The sequence below is a fragment of the Schistocerca serialis genome, chromosome 1 (assembly GCF_023864345.2).
Source record: "Schistocerca serialis cubense isolate TAMUIC-IGC-003099 chromosome 1, iqSchSeri2.2, whole genome shotgun sequence".
In the NCBI taxonomy this organism is placed as follows: Eukaryota; Metazoa; Arthropoda; class Insecta; order Orthoptera; family Acrididae; genus Schistocerca; species Schistocerca serialis.
The window spans coordinates 452791227-452809026 of NC_064638.1; the positions used below are offsets into that span (position 1 = coordinate 452791227).

At 44.4% G+C, this 17800-nt stretch overlaps 1 protein-coding gene and 1 pseudogene across 2 annotated transcripts in view; one reads left to right on the forward strand and one right to left on the reverse strand.

Moving 5' to 3' along the window:
• The window catches only part of LOC126473142 (uncharacterized), a 561035-nt gene that overhangs the window by 97144 nt on the left and 446091 nt on the right, over positions 1-17800 (reverse strand). The window lies entirely within an intron of this gene.
• LOC126428212 (5S ribosomal RNA) lies at positions 14222-14339 on the forward strand (annotated as a pseudogene).

Consider the following 17800-nt stretch of genomic DNA (forward strand, 5'->3'; position numbering starts at 1 on the left):
GCACGAGGTTAATTAAAGATAATAGCTGCCGCTCTTGTTTTGCCGTTTCCTGCGACTAATAGGAAACACATTCATGAAAGCTATGACGAGTGTAGTCCCCCTTCCCCCCCTGCGGATGGCATATGACAATCAGTTAATAATTTGCCACATTTAATGCTATGATCCTATCAACACTCACTCTGAATAAACTGTTTTAAAATGAACTGCAATGTTCCGCCGAGAAATGGGCCAGCGTCGAAATTCACTCGACGAGTATATCCTTTTTGGATGCTAGCTATACGACCGCTACGGTCGCAGGTTCAGATCCTGCCTCGGGCATGGATGTGTGTGATGTCCTTAGGTTAGTTAGGTTTAAGTAGTTCTAAGTTCTAGGGGACTGATGACCTTATATGTTAAGTCCCATAGTGCTCAGAGCCATTTGAACCATTTTTTTGATGCTAGCTATGCAATATTTTAGCTGAGAACCCACGACAGATGCCGATGTATGTGAGCTGATCCTAGCTACTTGAATAACTAGCTCGTTACTTCCTGCTCACTCCTTTTCAAAATATCTTTCTAAATGGTGAACGCGCCAAATTTTCTTCAAAGTCCTTTAGAAAAGCGGAGAAGGATAGTTCGACTGTTTCTTACCCGCACTGATAGGGAATCCTTCCATTATTATTTTATACCATCTCATACAGTGCTTAGTTTAAGTATGTTATGTTCTGAAATTTAGAGTGGTATTTCCATCTTCCTGCTTTTCTCCGGTATCATTTTGATGCATCGATGGCTACAAAGATCGAAATAGATCGATAACCTGTCTTATTCTCTGTCACGAGAGACACTGAAACTTCTAACAAATCAGCGCCTGTTTTACGAGAGGCGTTCAATAAGTAACAGAACACATTTTTTTTTCAAAAACAGCTTCGTTTTATTCAGGATTCCAGTAAACCAAGTTATTCCGCACTCTTTTAACTGCAAATCCTACTTTTTTGCATAATCTCCGTTCAACGCGACGGCAATTTTTTGCTGAAGATTGTCATAGGGGATGAAACATAGGTTCATCACTTCGAACCGGAAATAAAACGGCAATCCATGGACCGGTGCTACACCGTCTCTCCTCCCTCAGCCTGTAAAGTCACGGCGACAGTGTTCTGGGACTCTGAAAGGGTTATTCTGTTCGGTGTCGTTCCTCGCGGTGCAACGATCAGTTCGGAAGTGTATTGTGCTACCCTCAGGTAACTGAGGAGACGACTTCAGTTTGTACGTCGACACAAAAATTCAACCGAACTTCTCCTTCTCCATGACAAAGCAAGGCGTCACACAAATGACAAGTGGAAAAGAGCACAGGTAGTTCCAGTTTTCAAGAAGGGTCGTCGAGCAGATGGTTCAAATGGTTCAAATGGCTCAGAGCACTATGGGACTTAACATCTGTGGTCATCAGCCCGCTAGAACTTAGAACTACTTAAACCTAACTAACCTAAGGACTTCACACACATCCATGCCCGAGGCAGGATTCGAACCTGCGACCGTAGCGGTCACGCGGTTCCAGACTGAAGCGCCTAAACCGCACGGCCACACCGGCCGGCTATATCTCTGACATCGATCCGTTGTAGAAATTTAGAACATGTATTTTGCTCGCGTATCATGTCATTTCTGGAAACCCAAAATCTACTCTGTAGGAATCAACATGGATTCCGGGAACAGCGATAGTGTGAGACCCAAGTCGCTTTATTTGTTCATGAAACCCAGAAAATATTAGATACAGGCTCCCAGGTAGATGCCATTTTCCTTGACTTCCGGAAGGCGTTCGATACAGTTCCGCACTGTCGCCTGATAAACAAAGTAAGAGCCTACGGAATATCAGACCGGCTGTGTGGCTGGATTGAAGAGTTTTAGCAAACAGAACACAGCATTATTGTTCTCAATGGAGAGACGTCTACAGACGTTAAAGTAACCTCTGGCGTGCCACAGGGGAGTGTTATGGGACCATTGCTTTTCACAATATATATAAATGACCTAGTAGATAATGTCGGAAGTTCCATGCGGCTTTTCGCGGATGATGCTGTAATATACAGAGAAGTTGCAACATTAGAAAATTGCAGCGAAATGCAGGAAGATCTGCAGCGGATAGGCACTTGGTGCAGGGAGTGGCAACTGACCCTTAACATAGACAAATATAATGTATTGCGAATACATAGAAAGAAGGATCCTTTATTGTATGATTATATGATAGCGGAACAAACACTGGTAGCAGTTACTTCTGTAAAATATCTGGGAGTATGCGTACGGAACGATTTGAAGTGGGATGACCATTGACGTATACTAGAGTGTTGCTCATCAGTGTGGGATCCGTACGAGGTCAGGTTGACAGAGGAGATAGAGAAGATCCAAAGAAGAGCGGCGCGTTTCGTCACAGGGTTATTTGGTAAGCGTGATAGCGTTACGGAGATGTTTAGCAAACTCAAGTGGTAGACTCTGCAAGAGAGGCGCTCTGCATCGCGGTGTAGCTTGCTGTCTAGGTTTCGAGAGGGTGCGTTTCTGGATGAGGTATCGAATATATTGCTTCCCCCTACTTATACCTCCCGAAGAGATCACTGATGTAAAATTAGAGAGATTCGAGCGCGCACGGAGGCTTTCCGGCAGTCGTTCTTCCCACGAACCATACGCGACTGGAACAGGAAAGGGAGGTAATGACAGTGGCACGTAAAGTGTCCTTCGCCGCACACCGTTGGGTGGCTTGTGGAGTATAAATGTAGATGTAGAAGTCTCTGCAACCACAGAACTTCACTGGGCTCTTCTTTCCCATCCATGCTACAGCCTGGATCTCGCACCTCCCGACTTCCACCTGTCTGGCTCAATGAAGATTGCACTCTGCGGGAAGCAGTACGTGGATGCTGGAGAGATTATTGGTGCAGCAAGACACTGGCTACAACGTCGACGAGTAGAGTGCTACCATGTGGAATTACAGGCCCTACGAATAAGGTGGCGTAAGGCCGTCGCATTGAACGGAGATTCTGTTGATAAATAGGGTTTGTAGCCAAAAGGATGGGGAATAATATGGTGTACTGGAGTCCTGAATAAAACCAAGCCGCTTTCTGAAAAGAAATTTGTTCCGTTTCTTACTGACACCGCTCGTACATAGTAAGGGTGTAAGATAACTTTCGTTCTATCATATTGACGTTATTGACGTTTCTAAAGCAGGATTCAATATGGCTATATATTATATGTGTCACATACAGCTTTTATTACACTAACTTGATGTTGAAAACGTATTAGGAGCAGTAAGTGTAATGGAAACTTCGAAACATAGGAGCTGTAGATCGTTTAACCACTCAAATTTTCATCGTATTCCGACTGGTGTGAAATAGTACAATAATACAGTCTGTTAAGTAAGATTGTGGTCGACTAACAGGTAGAAAAATGTATTTGACAACCAAGTAAAATATGTTACGAATAAAAGAAAAAACTAGTTACAATTAATAATACGTCCACTCGCTCGCAGCGTCCATAATTGCTTGGCATGTTCGAGGCATGATTGAAACCAAGGTTTCTGGGTATTCACGTGAAAGAGACCTCCGTATCGTCGAATTGGCGTTAACAGCTGTTTAAAAGTGAGGATTTTTTTCCCCTGGAGACTTCTTTTTGACGTTAGGCCATATATTTTCAGTAGGATAAGCGTCAGGAGACTGAGGGCCAATCCAGTACCGAACAGCTTCCTCCTCTTTGCAGTCGCTACAAAGCTTGCTGGGGCACTTCGGATCGTTGTCCTCTCGCAGTGTCCAATGTTAATTTTTGTCGATAAACCAACTAGGCAGTCGGCATCAAACAACTTTGATAATTTTGTAACATCTGTGCATTTAAATTGTAGGTAAAAAGGTGCTCTGAGAAACCTCCCCAAATATGCTTAATGGACACTGCATCAAGGACAAAGGTTCCCTCTATTGGGCTGTGAGACAACTAAGGCGATATCTTTTACCATCTGTGCGTAATGCCGACCATGCTGTTACTTAACAGACTGTAAATTGCGCATTTTAGTTGTAGTTTTCATGGTTTGGATATGATCTCAACAATGACAGTATATTTGAACATTGCCCCACTCCTCAACGGCGATTCGGCGTAGGTTGCTGAGAGTGGTTAGTGGGTCACGTCGTCCATAAACAGGCCTTTTCAATCTATCCCAGGCATGTTAGATGGGGTTGATGTCTGGAGAACATGCTGGTCACTCTAGTCGAGCGATGTCGTTATCCTGAAGGAAGTTATTCACAAGATGTGCACAATGGGATGCGAATTTTCGCCCATGAAGTCGAATGCCTCGCCAATATGCTGCCGACATGGTTGCACTATCAGTCGGAGGATGGTATTCTCGTATCGTACAGCCGTTATGGTGTCTTCCATGACAACCAGCGGCATACGTCGGACCCATATAATGCCACCCCAAAACAGTAGCGAACCTCCACCTCGCTGCACTCGCTGGACAGTGTGTCTAAGGCGTTCAGCCTGACCGGGTTGCCTCCAAACGCGTCTCCGACGATTGTCTAGTCGAAGCCATATCCGACACTCATCGTTGAAGAGGACCTCATGCCAATCCTGAGCGGTCCCATATATTCTGCTCTGCATGGTGTCGTGGTTACAAAGATGGAGCTCGCCCTGGACGTCGGGAGTGAAGTTGCGCATCATGCAGCCTATTGCGCACAGTTTGAGTTGTAATACGACGTCTTGTGGCTGCACGAAAGGCATTATTCAACATGGTGGCGTTGCTGTCGGGGTTCCTCCGAGCCATCCACTGCAGTAGTAGCCCTTGGGCAGCTTGAGCGATGCATGTCACCGACAGTTCCTGTCTGTCTGGATCTCCTCCATGTCTGAAGAACATCGCTTTGGTTCGCTCAGAGACGCCTGGACACTTCCCTTGTTGAGAGCCCTTCCTGGCACAAAGAAACAATGCGGACGCGATCGAACCGAGGTATTGACCGTCTAGGCGTGGTTAACTACAGGCAACACGAGCTGTGTACCTCCTTCCTGGTGGAATGACTGGAACTGATCGGCTGTCGGATCCCCTGCGTCTAATAGGCGCTGTTCATGCATGGTTGTTTACATCTCTGAACAGTCAAAGGGTCTGTGTCTGAGATACAGTATAAACAATCAACGTCTGTCTTCAGGAGTTCTTGGAACTGGGGTGATGAAAAACCTTTTTTTTGTGTGTTTAGTTTGCACTAACGAGTTTACGAAATTGTAGAGTGTTGCTACCCATGTTTTAAGACTGTCAGTACAGAAATGACAATACACGTTTGTTCTATCATATTCATTGACTTTCTTACGGTTTCTTCTGCCTGTACATTATGTGTATCACACAGATTTTTTTTCACACTGCCTTCGTGCTGAAAACGTATCAGGAGCAGTTAGTGCAACGGATATTTTTAAACGTGGGTGCTGTATGCAATACGTGGTATAGCAATTCGTGGTATAGAAAACTCGATCTTAGAAGCAATTCATTGCATTATATTATTTATGTCTTCGTTTTTCGAATGTAATCCTGCTTTTATTATTGTGTTTGTTTAAAAAACATCAGCAAGATGCGTCCCGGGTGGAATTTCTCCCATCTTCTCCGAAATAATAAGTACATCAATATTATATCCAGGACTGGTAAAAACATGACAGAGAATTCATCAGCGGTAACTGAAACGATCAGTGGAGTTTGCAAAGGAACTTATACTAAATTGTTGTATTTTCTGTTCTTTCCATATCCATACAAACAGCTTGTCCCAGTGTTGGTATCATCACTAATAGAGACATAAATAAACGCAATTAGCACATAACGCCTTCTAATTTTCTCAACTCACGCTGAGTAATGTCGCGCAAGGTCCACAACGGAAATTGTGACGAGGCCGTGGGTGACATCAGGCTAGACACAAAGGGCAGAAAGTGCGCCAGCACCGTTAGCTAGCAGACAGAGTTTATGGCTGAGGACGCCTGCGCATGGGCGCAGTCCCTCGTGGTTGAACAATAGGAGGAGGATAAGGGGTGGGGAAAAAGTGTTATTCTGGAAGGACAGCCGTCCACAGTAACAAATGTAACTTCAGACGTGCAGACATGCCACAGAGAAGTGTGGTAACAATTTTTCAACTCGTGTGGTATGTTAGTGATTGAGCGGATGACACCAATTGCAGTTTTCCAGCCTTGGTGGATGTTACAATTACCTGTGAAGAAGTATTGATCACGAATTGGCAAGTAATATAAAACTTTGGATTTCGAAACTGTGAAAAAGTGTAGTAGCCTATTATTACACAACACATGCCATAAAAACACCTGGAAATAGTAATGCCGGAGCATATGAAGAGGATCAACAACATTGTTTCATTCGTAGATACAGCAAGTGTCAGGCTCCAATACATTTGTAAGAATCTGGGAAACCTGCACCAGACAACTGCACAGGTGTGAGGAATTCATATCTGTTGGACTAATCGACGTCTGCGAAGGAGGTCAGCGCAGTGGACAGGAGAATGCAAAAGAAATGAGACTGAAGACTTCTACTTTTAGTGTAGCACAGGTGGTCCTACACCAAATCTCGTGAATATCTGTTTAGGAAGTGCCAAGAATAGATTTGTAACATTACTAGTTAATGTCCAATGTGAGTGCAGAACCCCTAGCTTTAGAAACGAGAAAAGACACTGAAGAGATAAAAACAATTCTTAAGCTGTGGAAAAGCAGCGATCTAGGACTATACAAGTCGTTTGGCGGAATGTAAGACGCTATTCGCCTAGGAAGGATCACATTCTTCGAACGCTCCTCGAGAATGGACCGCACTACATTCCTCAGGAAAATCTAATCAACGTATGTGAATGCCATACGTTCTGGGAGATAAAATCAGCACCTGGGAATAAAAGGAAAACCATTACATGGGGGAAAACAAGAAGAAACAGCTTTGGATGTAAGAGAAGAAAGAATCAGCAAGCTAGAGGATATACTGGTGCCAAAGAAAACTGGAATCACGGCGAGTTTCTCATGTGGTTCATGCTAGGCCAAAGGGGACTCAAGAAAAAAGTCTTCTTCGTCAGTTTCTGGCGGGACTAAGAAGACTATGATAGGACAGCTTAGAATCTATCCTATCGAGGAGGTTGGTTAGTTAGTGTCATTTTAACCTCATTGGGCGGGATGGATGACACGACGTCTCTGTGATTCGTGACGAGTGCCACATTGCCATTTGCTGTTAGAAAGACGCATGTGAACGAGCTATATCTGTCTCGAAAAGAACGCGCTGAGTACTGTAAATTCTTTACTCAATTATTCGAATAACTAATATAACGAGCATATGAGATGAAGAGCAAAACGTTCTTTTACAAACTCGAGATCATTCGTAGTGACACTGAAAACCAAGATTACGAACAATCTGCACAACTTGACATAAATTCAACAAAACAGACATATGCCAATTAACCTTCAGTGAGTGTCATTCAGCGTACGTGTGGTGAAAGACATACACAAATTTTAGAATAAGGTACTCTGAACACCTAAAGCTCTTCAAAGTGGAAACACATACACCGAATTTGCAAACCACCTCATATAACAGAATCATCGCCCTATAATAAGTAGTAATAATAATATGCATACAGCTAGTGACCATCTGCAACGACACAAAAAAGATAACTTTAAGCATAAAGTACTCTACCCTTCTGATTTGAACAAACTATTTTTTGAGGTTATAATTTACTCCAAAAATTCCGATTAAGATTTCGCCTCCTTGTGGTTTCCAATAAGGCTGCGAGATCAGTCTACAGACTCCGAGTTATATTCCGATTATAATGTTTTTCATCGTCAGGATGCCAGAAACTCCTTTTTTTTTTGGACTAAACTTACCGATTTATCATAACCCACATTTCGCATACTAGAACGCTAGGAAATTCGACTGCAGAAAATTGTTTTGAATTTCAGCTATTGTGGTCGTCCGAATTTTGTACGTTCGGGCGATGAGTTTCAGAGAACACGGTTCAGCGCACATTGTTGAATAAGGGGCTCCGCAGCAGATTACCCCTACGTGTTCCCGTGTTGGCCCAATGACGTCGTCATTTACGATTGCAGTGGCCACGGGATCATACAGATTGGAGCTGTGTCAATAGAAACGTGTTACTTGGTAGGATGAATCACGTGTCTTGGTACACCACATCCATGATCGTGTCAGGATACGCCATCATCAAAAAGAACCGCTTATCAAAAAAATACTGCGTGCTATGGGCGTGGGCAGTATTATGGTATGGGGACATTTACAAGGGCTTCCATGGGACCCATGGTTGTAATCGAAGGAACCAGAAAAGATGTGGACTACATGAACACTACTGCGGATTATCTGCACCGCTTCATGCTTTGCCGGCCGCTGTGACCGAGCGGTTCTAGGCGCTTCAGTCCGGAACCGCGCTGCTGCTACGGTCGCAGGTTCGAATCCTGCCTCGGGAATGAATGTGTGTGGTGACCCTAGGTTAGTTAGGTTTAAGTAGTTCTAAGCCTAGGGGACTGATGACCCCAGATGTTAAGTCCCATAGTGCTTAGAGCCATTTGAATTTGCTTCATGCTTTATGTCTTCCGCTATAGCTATGGCTTATTTTAGCAGGTTAGGTGTCCGTGTCGCAATCGTGTTACAGTAGTTTGAGAAACGTGATCGTGAACTCACGTTGATGTCTTGGCCACCAAATTCGCCTGATATGAAACCGAAGGAACACATCTGGGATGCAGTCGAGCGCCAGCTCCGCACTCGCAAACCACCGGTCAGTAATTTCCGGGAACTGCCTGTCCTGTGCGTAGACATCATCTGCCACACACCTCTGGAAACCTACCAAGGACTTGTCCATCCTCTGTCACGCAGAATCGCGGCTGTAATGCGTTCCGTTCCAAATGTGAGCCGACACACTATTAAGTACTTGCCCGTGTGGACCTCTATACTGTCTCTCAGCATCTCAAAAATTTGTTACTAATTTTAATCAGGACAAAAATTACGTTTTTTATGGAAATATGCGACATTTTAGAGCCAGAAAAAGATTTATCTTCGATAACTTACAAGCACAAAGCTTTGGTCAGCGGATGAGGCAGCACAGTGGGACCCAACAAAGCCGGGCTTCCATTATTGGTACATTGCTGGTGAGAGCAATCCAGCCCTCTCGAAGTCAATCATCATTCAATTTCAGATGAGGTGACAAAAGTCATGTGACTGCGACACGCACATATACAGATGGCGATAGTATCACGTACTCAAGGTACTGGCGGAGCCGTGATTTGTACTTATGTGACTCACGTGAAAAGGTTTCCGACATAATTATGTCCGCCCAACATGCAGATTTTGAACGCGGAATGGTAGTTGGATCTAAGCGCATGAGATATTCCATTTCACAAATACACACATCAAAAAAAGTTTTGCATCACCTTCAGAGAGTTCCGGAACCTGTACAGAAAATTGGAATAAAGATCAACATAAACATCATTTCCGCCCTTTTTATTGCTCATGAAAACCACACATTGCATGATGCACCACCATTCAGCGAGACCTTCAGAGGTGGTGGTCCACATTGTTGTAAACACTGGTACCTTTAGTACCCGGTAGCACGTCCACTTGCATTGATGCATTGTCCCACTCTTCAACGGCGATTCGGCGTAGATCCCTCACAGTGGTTAGTGGGTCACGTCCTCCATAAACAGCCCTTTTCAATCTTTGAGCGGGTTTAGTGATATCTCTGAACAGTCAAAGGGACTGTGTCTGTGATATAATATCCACAGTCAACGTCTGTCTTCAGGAGTTCTGGGAACTGGGGTGATGCAAAACTTTTTTTGATGTGCGTAGTTAGGGTATTCAGCATTCCGAGATCCACAGCGTCAAGAGTCTGTCGAGATACCAAATTTCAAGCATTCTCTCTCACCACCGACGACACAGTGACCGACGGCCTTCACTTAACGACAGAGAGCAACGGCATTTGAGTAGAGTTGTCATTGCTAACAGACAAGCAGCAATGTGTGAAATAACCGCTGTAATCAATGTGGCACGTACGATGGACGTATCCATTTGGACAGAGCGGCGAAACTGGCGTAAATGAGGTATGTCAACAGACGACCGACGCGAGTACCTTTGCTAACACCACGACATCGCCTGCAGCGCCTCTCCTGGGCTCGTGACTATGTCGGTTGGACCCTAGACAGCTGAAAAACCGTGGTCTGGTCGGATGAGTCGCGATTTCACTTGGTAAGAGGTAACGGTAGGTTCGAGTGTGACGCAGACCCGACTAAGCCATGGACCCTAGTCGTCAACAAGATACTGTACAAACTGGTGGTGACTCCATAGCGTTGTGCGCTGTGTTTACATGGTCTCTTGTGCAGCTGCATCACCGATTGGCTGGAAATGGTTATGTTCGACTACTTGGAGACCATTTGCAGCCATTCGTGGACTTCATGTCTCCAAACAACTATGAAATTTTTTATGGATGACTATGTGCACCATCTCACAGGGTCACGTGCACTGCTTGGGCCTCGCATATTACCTGGAATGAATCCCATCGAACATTTATGGGACATAACCGAGAGGTCAGGCTCTTTATTTCTGCAGGGACTTTCGACGACTTGTTGAGTCCATGACACATCGAGTTGCTGCACCAGGCAAAATGTGCGACACGATATTTGGGGGTATCGCAAGCCTTTTGTCACCTCATTGTAAAGTAATATATGTTAGAGGCAAAGCTTCGCAGCCTTGGTCTCTGGACGCGTACCCCCGTCAAGGTCACTGGCGCCAGCTCCAGAGGGCAGGCTACCACTGTCGCTTTCACTGACGCCAGAGCGGCGCCTCGTCCCGGCGCCGGAACGCGGGCAGTGGCGCTTCGCTTCGCTTCTCCCCTCGTTGTTTTCTGGGTGGCGGCCGTAACCCGATCTAGCGCGCGCCGCCCTGACACGGACGTGACACACATCCCCAACGAGTCGGTCAGCTGATACTGCGGAGACGCTCGCTTTTTTCTGGAGTCTCGCCTTTGCCGGCCAGACACAGTTCTTCGGTTTCCGCAGCTCACGAGTAAGAGGATGCCCTGGTGGCACACCTCCCGCCTCTCTACTTCTCCTGATTGCCCATCCCGCCTAGCTGAATATTCCCGTACACAATAAACCATATCTGTGTGTGATCTAATGTAAAACAATCTTTTTTAACGCGCAGTACTAACAAGAGAACCTCCACATCGCACCCTCTCAGATTTAGTTATAAGTTGGCACAGTGGATAGACCTTGAAAAACTGAACACAGATCAATCGAGAAAACAGGAAGAAGTTGTGTGGAACTATGAAAAAAATAAGCAAAATATACAAACTGAGTAGTTCATGTGCAAGATAGGCAACATCAAGGATAGTGGGAGCGCCATGGTCCCGTGGTTAGCGTGAGCAGGAACGAGAGGTCCTTGGTTCAAGTATTCCCTCGAGTGAAAAGTCTAATTTTTTATTTTCAGACAAGTATCAAAGTTCAGGCACTCACACATAATCAACTTCGCTCTCCAAAATTGCAGAACATATTCAGATTTGCTTGGACATATGCAGGATTTGACGGTCTACACACGGAAAAATTTGAAAACGTTAAAAACATATGTTTTGACAGAGCAAAGGGAAAACTGTGCGACTGTGAAACTGTTGCATTCATTTGTTGCAGTTTATGTGACAAACTCTTATGTTTTCATCACTTTTTTCGGAGTGATTATCACATCCACAAGAAAACCTAAATCGGGCAAGGTAGAAGAATCTTTTTACCCATTCGGCAAGTGTACAAGTTAGGTGGGTCGACAACATATTCATGTCATGTGACGCACATGCCGTCACCAGTGTCGTATAGAATATATCAGACGTGTTTTCCTGTGGAGGAATCGGTTGACCTATGACCTTGCGATCAAATGTTTTCGGTTCCCATTGGAGAGGCACTTCCTTTCGTCTAGTAATCGCACGGTTTTGCGGTGCGGTCGCAAAACACAGACACTAAACTTATTTCAGTGAACAGAGACGTCAATGAACGAACGGACAGATCATAATTTTGCGAAAATAAAGATAGTAAACTTTTCAGTCGAGGGAAGACTTGAACCAAGGACCTCTCGTTCCGCAGTTGAGCACGCTGTTGCCTATCTTGCGCATGGGCTACTCAGTTTGTATATTTTGCTTATTTTTTTCATAGTTCCACACAACTTCTTCCTGTTTTCTCGACTGATCTGTATTCAGTTTTTCAAGGCCTATCTACTGTGCCAACTTATAACTAAATCTGAGGGGGGTGCGATGGGGAGGTTCCCTTGTAAGCAATAATCAATGAAGCGCCAAAGAAACTGCTATAGGCATGCGTATTCAAATACAGAGATACGTAAACAGGCAAAATACGGCGCTGCGGTAGGCAACGTCTACATAAGACAACAAGTGTGGTGCAGCTGATATATCCGTTACTGCTGCTACAATAGTATGTTATCAAGATTTAAGTTAGTTTGAAAGTAGTGTTATAGTCGGCACACGAACGATGGGACACAGCATCTCCGTGGTAGCGATGAAGTGGCGATTTCCCGTACGACCATTTCACGAGTGTACCGTGAATATCAGGGATCCGGTAAAACATCAAATCTTCGACATCGCTGCGCCGGAAAAAGACGCTGCAAGAGCGGGACCAACGACGACTGAAAGAATAAAAAAAAATGTTCAAATGTGTGTGAAATCTTATGGGACTTAACTGCTAAGGTCATCAGTCCCTAAGCTTACACACTACTTAACCTAAATTATCCTAAGGACAAACACACACAACCCATTCCCGAGGGAGGACTCGAACCTCTGCCGGGACCAGCCGCACAGTCCATGACTGCAGCGCCCAAGACCGCTTGGCTAATACCGCGCGGCCCTGAAAGAATCGTTTAACGTGACTGAAGTGCAATCCTTCCATCAATCCTTCCACAAATTGCTGCAGATTTCAGTGCCGGTTCATTAGTAAGTGTCAGCGCGCGAAACATTCAACGAAATATCATCGATGTGAGCTTTCGGAGCCGAAGGCCCACCAGTCTACGCTTGATGACTGCACGACACAAAGCTTTACGCGTCGCCTGGGCCTGTCAACACCGACACTGGACCGTTGATGACTGGAAATATGTTGCCTGGTTGGACGAGTCTCGTTTCAAATTGTATCGAGCGAATGGACACCTACGGGTATGGAACCCACCTCATAAATCCATGGACCCTACATGATGACGCCCGACACAAAGCTTCACGCCTCGCCAGGACCCCTCAACACCGCGCAGATGGAGTGGTATGGGACTCCTGATACGTCTAGATACGACCCTGACAGATGACACGTACGTAAGCATCCTGTCTGATAAGCTGCCCAGAAATGCTACAGGGTGGCTCCAGGATCACTCTTCTGACTTTAAAACTTCCGCTGGCCATCGAACTCCCCAGACAGTAACATTATTGAGCATATTTGAGATGCCTTGCAACGTCCTGTTCAGCATAGATCCCACCCCTTCGTACTTTTACGGATTTATGGACAGCCCTGTAGGATTCGCAGAGCCATTTCCCTCCAGCACTACTTCAGACATTAGTCGAGTACATGCCACGTCGTGTTGCGACAATTCTGCGTGCTCGCGAGGGTACTACACAATATTAGGCAGGTATACCAGTTTCTCTGGCTCTTCAGTGTATTTATAAATGCAGCTACTGGTATTATATTGATTATTACCTTAAGGTTAGCTATATCCACTCAGGACAAATACAGTAAGTTATTATACAGGGTGATTCTTATTAACGTTTAAAAACCCCCAAAGCAACGTAGATGACGCTGAGGCAAGTAATTTAATATAAGAAACATGGGGCCGCAAATGTGGGGAATTCCGCGAAAAGTGGATGACCGATGTTCGACATGTAACGGCATCAGATAATGTACCTCGCCACACGTGGAGCGATTGGGCTTCTCGATTCTATCTTCGCCGGTATGGGGCAGTGCTACGCATCGCTCCGCTAAGCTACTCTGCTGTCGAACACATTTTGTAAATGTTACCTGTTGCAAACATAGAAGTTACAAAATTGTTAACCTCGCTGTAAACAAGCAAGAACTGCTCTTATTTTGTATTTCTATCATTTTGTCCCTTCATTTTTTTGTTTGCTCACTTTATTTCGTAAAGAAAAATTATATAATTTACTGGTAGCGATGCAACTCAATAGCTTGTGTTTAGTTATTTGTGACGCAATACGGTAGATTTTTGTGTACTGTACTTCGCAACTGCAACGGCCTTGCCGCAGTGGATACACCGGTTCTCATCAGATCACCGAAGTTAAGCGCTGTCGGGCGTGGCTGGCATTTGGATGGGTGACCATCCGGGCCGCCATGCACTGTTGCCATTTTTCGTGGTGCACTCAGACTCGTGATGCCAACTGAGGAGCTACTCGACCGAATAGTAGCGGCTCCGGTCAAAGAAAATCATCATAACGACCGGGAGTGCGGTGTGCTGACCGCACGCCCCTCCTATCCGCTTCCACAATCGAGTATGAGACGGCGGTCGGATGGTCCCGATGGGCCACTTGTGGCCTGAAGACGGAAAGCTGCTGCTGCCACTTTGCATCTAAGCCACGGAGTTCGTGGGTCCGACAAATAAAATAACAAATCCTACCTCAATGTAGACACGTAATTGGCTAATGTAGTGCAAAGAAATACTGCCTGCCAGACGTACGATTCGAACTCTGAGCCTCACACGCTAAAGTCGAGAACGCAGGACCAGAGCCACAACGAGGTGAACACTGGGTTGGGATGGTCACGTGCGACAGACCGATAGGCCACACTTTTGCACGTGCGGCGACGTACTGTACGTTATCTGGTGATGTCACGTGTTCAACATCTGACACCCACTTTTGGGATATTTCCCGACGTTTGTGGCCCCGTGTGTCTCATATTAAATTACTTGTCTCTGCGGCATCTATGTATCTTCGGGGTCTTTTACATGTTAAGATTACTAAGGATCATTCTGTATAGTAACAAACCCGCAACTTCAAAAATGAATAAATAAATAAAGACAGAAGAGAAAGAAGAAGTTCGTAGTAACTGCAGCTACAAATATTTATTTATTATTTAAAATGTATTGGTTTTTTATTGTCGTAGACCAGCGCCATTAGGCTCTCGCGTATATCTTATGAGGCATTCTACATATTGACGTGTTACATGTTGGCTTTCGTTTACTGACGTTTGTCCGATATTTCGCCAGTACGAGGTATAGGCATTTTCAATTTGCAATGATTCCGAGACGTTAGCCAACAGGCAATAAGCCAACAAGAAACCGCGAAAGCCCAACAAATTTTTTGTACAAAAAGTTTAAAAAATTGTAATAAAATGTTTTAACGTCAAAATTGCAAGTATGTAACAGCAACTGATGACTACTTTCATCTGATTATACAGTTATCTTCATCGGTTATTTAAAAAAAAAACATATAGTGTCTGCCAGTATAATGAGACTAAGGCAACGTACGCATCGCAGTGGACACTCATGCAAGAGCCGGATCTCAGTAAAACAACAGCATTTACCATCGAGTTAAAACATGATGTATACAAGGCCCAATGCGGACGAGTTGGTTGGTTGACTGATTTCGGGGTGAGACCAAACAGCGAGGTCATCAGTTCCATCGGATTAGGGAACCATTCCGGCATTAGTCCGAAGCGATTTAGGGAAATGACGGGTGGCCGGACGCAGGTTTGAAAAATTGTGAAAAATTGTTCCTTTCGGCCGCGCTTGACGTTACTCTCATCCAATATAGTGCACAGATTTCTGATAGTCAAATATTCCTCGAGCTAGTCACACGTCTGCGAAGGTACCCCGTGTGATGGTACCTCCGTTAATAGTCTACGATGTGATACAATTTTGAACGCCTTCCGGAATCTGGGCAAACGAAATATATCTGTTCACTTACATATACTGTTTGCGAGACTTATCGTCAGCGGTCAGAAAAATTTTCGTTCACTACGGACATAAATAGGGGTTATTTCTTAGAGGTAATAGGTGATGCCCTAACGATCCTTTCGTTGCAATTGGGAACTTCTGGTGTTCATTCTACCACCTACAAAATTGAAACTATAAGTAATTGCATTAACAGCGGAAAGTATGTAATTAATATCGTGGAACTCAAGTTTTAGAGACGTGTGGGGAGATCCAAATAGTCCTATCGGCAGAATGTAGAATGGTACCTTCCAGTAGACGAAACGACATGTACTAACCAGTTCTGTGATTCATCACCCTGGATGACTTTTCATCTATTTCTGTCGTCCAGTGGCCAAGTTCCTCCCCCCTCCCCCCCCCTCCTTCCTCCTCCCGTAAACCTTTGTGTCCTGCGACATGCCTTCTAGCAGAGTTTCTTTCAGGGGACTGTGGTTAATTGTTCTGAAAAATCAAGCTCCGAGTTATCTATCGAGAATCAGTAATAGTTTTATCATTCGAATGGCTGGTACGTGACTGCTGGGGATGTCACGCTCACCTGCAGCGAAATACGATACGCCAACAGTTCAGCGATGATCATGGAATGTACGATGCACCCTAATGTTCCATGGGATAGGTGCGCTTCTTCAGAGGTTGTCGGTAAAAAACTTTCTATAACCAAGATCGCATAAATACTCGTTTATTTTCTAAAATCGGTTCTAACGGGCTTTGCTGTCACCTTCTGGTTCACAAAAATGTTTGTTTCAAAACGTGTTCAATGTGAGTTAGAACCTCATGCCAAGTTGTATTATTAGTTGGTAAAATGTAGCACATTATGCAAAGGTTTGACAGAAATAAAACATTTACGGTCAACGAGCATCTTACGCACATTGCCATATCCATATATGTAGCGCTTACAGATAAGATTGTCAAGTCTTAGGAAACACAATATACAGTGAAATGTAGAATAGCACGTCTGTTTACGTTAACCTGACGTGTTACATTGATTAATTGTTTGCTACTCATCATACATACCATATATATTTAGCGATGTCACTCTGTTTTACTGATTCTATAGCAAACGACACTAACGTCCGATTGTTGTTTTGATGTTTGCTTACCAATGGTTTGAACATACTTCGCTTCTGAAGATGACGGTTTACACTGTCGAAACAGTTAAAGTGAACCAGATAAAGATTTTCTTGTGCAGCTAATGACTGATTTTTTTATCAATGTTGAAATATTCTGCAGCTGCTGAACTGCAGCTATGAACAAAATCATAACCATCAAACCATTCGACAAAAAGATAAGGAGGATCGTAGGTTCGTTACGGCAAAACATTTGACTGACATCCGCGAGAAACCCTCCAAGTTCGTCTGTAGAGTCCACTTTCACCCGTTATAACAATTACAACATTCGGTAAAGTTTACATACCCGATTAATAGCAGCCACACTGCTGCAGATTAAGCTGATGACCATGACCCTCTTGCCACACCAGAAACACGCATAGTAATAAGCTGAGGGTCCATTGGTACAAGGATTATTTGTTTATGTAACACATGTTGCTACTGTCGTCGAGGAGAGGTCCTTCCCGTGTACAACAACGTGATGTAGCGTGGTACTGCGTGTTGTGTTGAAATCGCCGTCAGCTCAGTACCCGAAACGCTTAAACATATCAGCGTTCATCTCCTAACCGGACACAAATTGCAACAAAGGCACAGTTTATATAATTTATTGTTTTTGTTTAAACTCTGCCGTGAGACTCCAGGTGACATTATTCACTTTCAAGGATGAAGGTCTGTTCCAGAAATCGTATCTGTGAACGGAACTTGATCTTTAGGGAACTCGAGGTATAGTTTTTACAACGTCGTCTTTATTGAGCGCGACGGGAAACAATGGAGA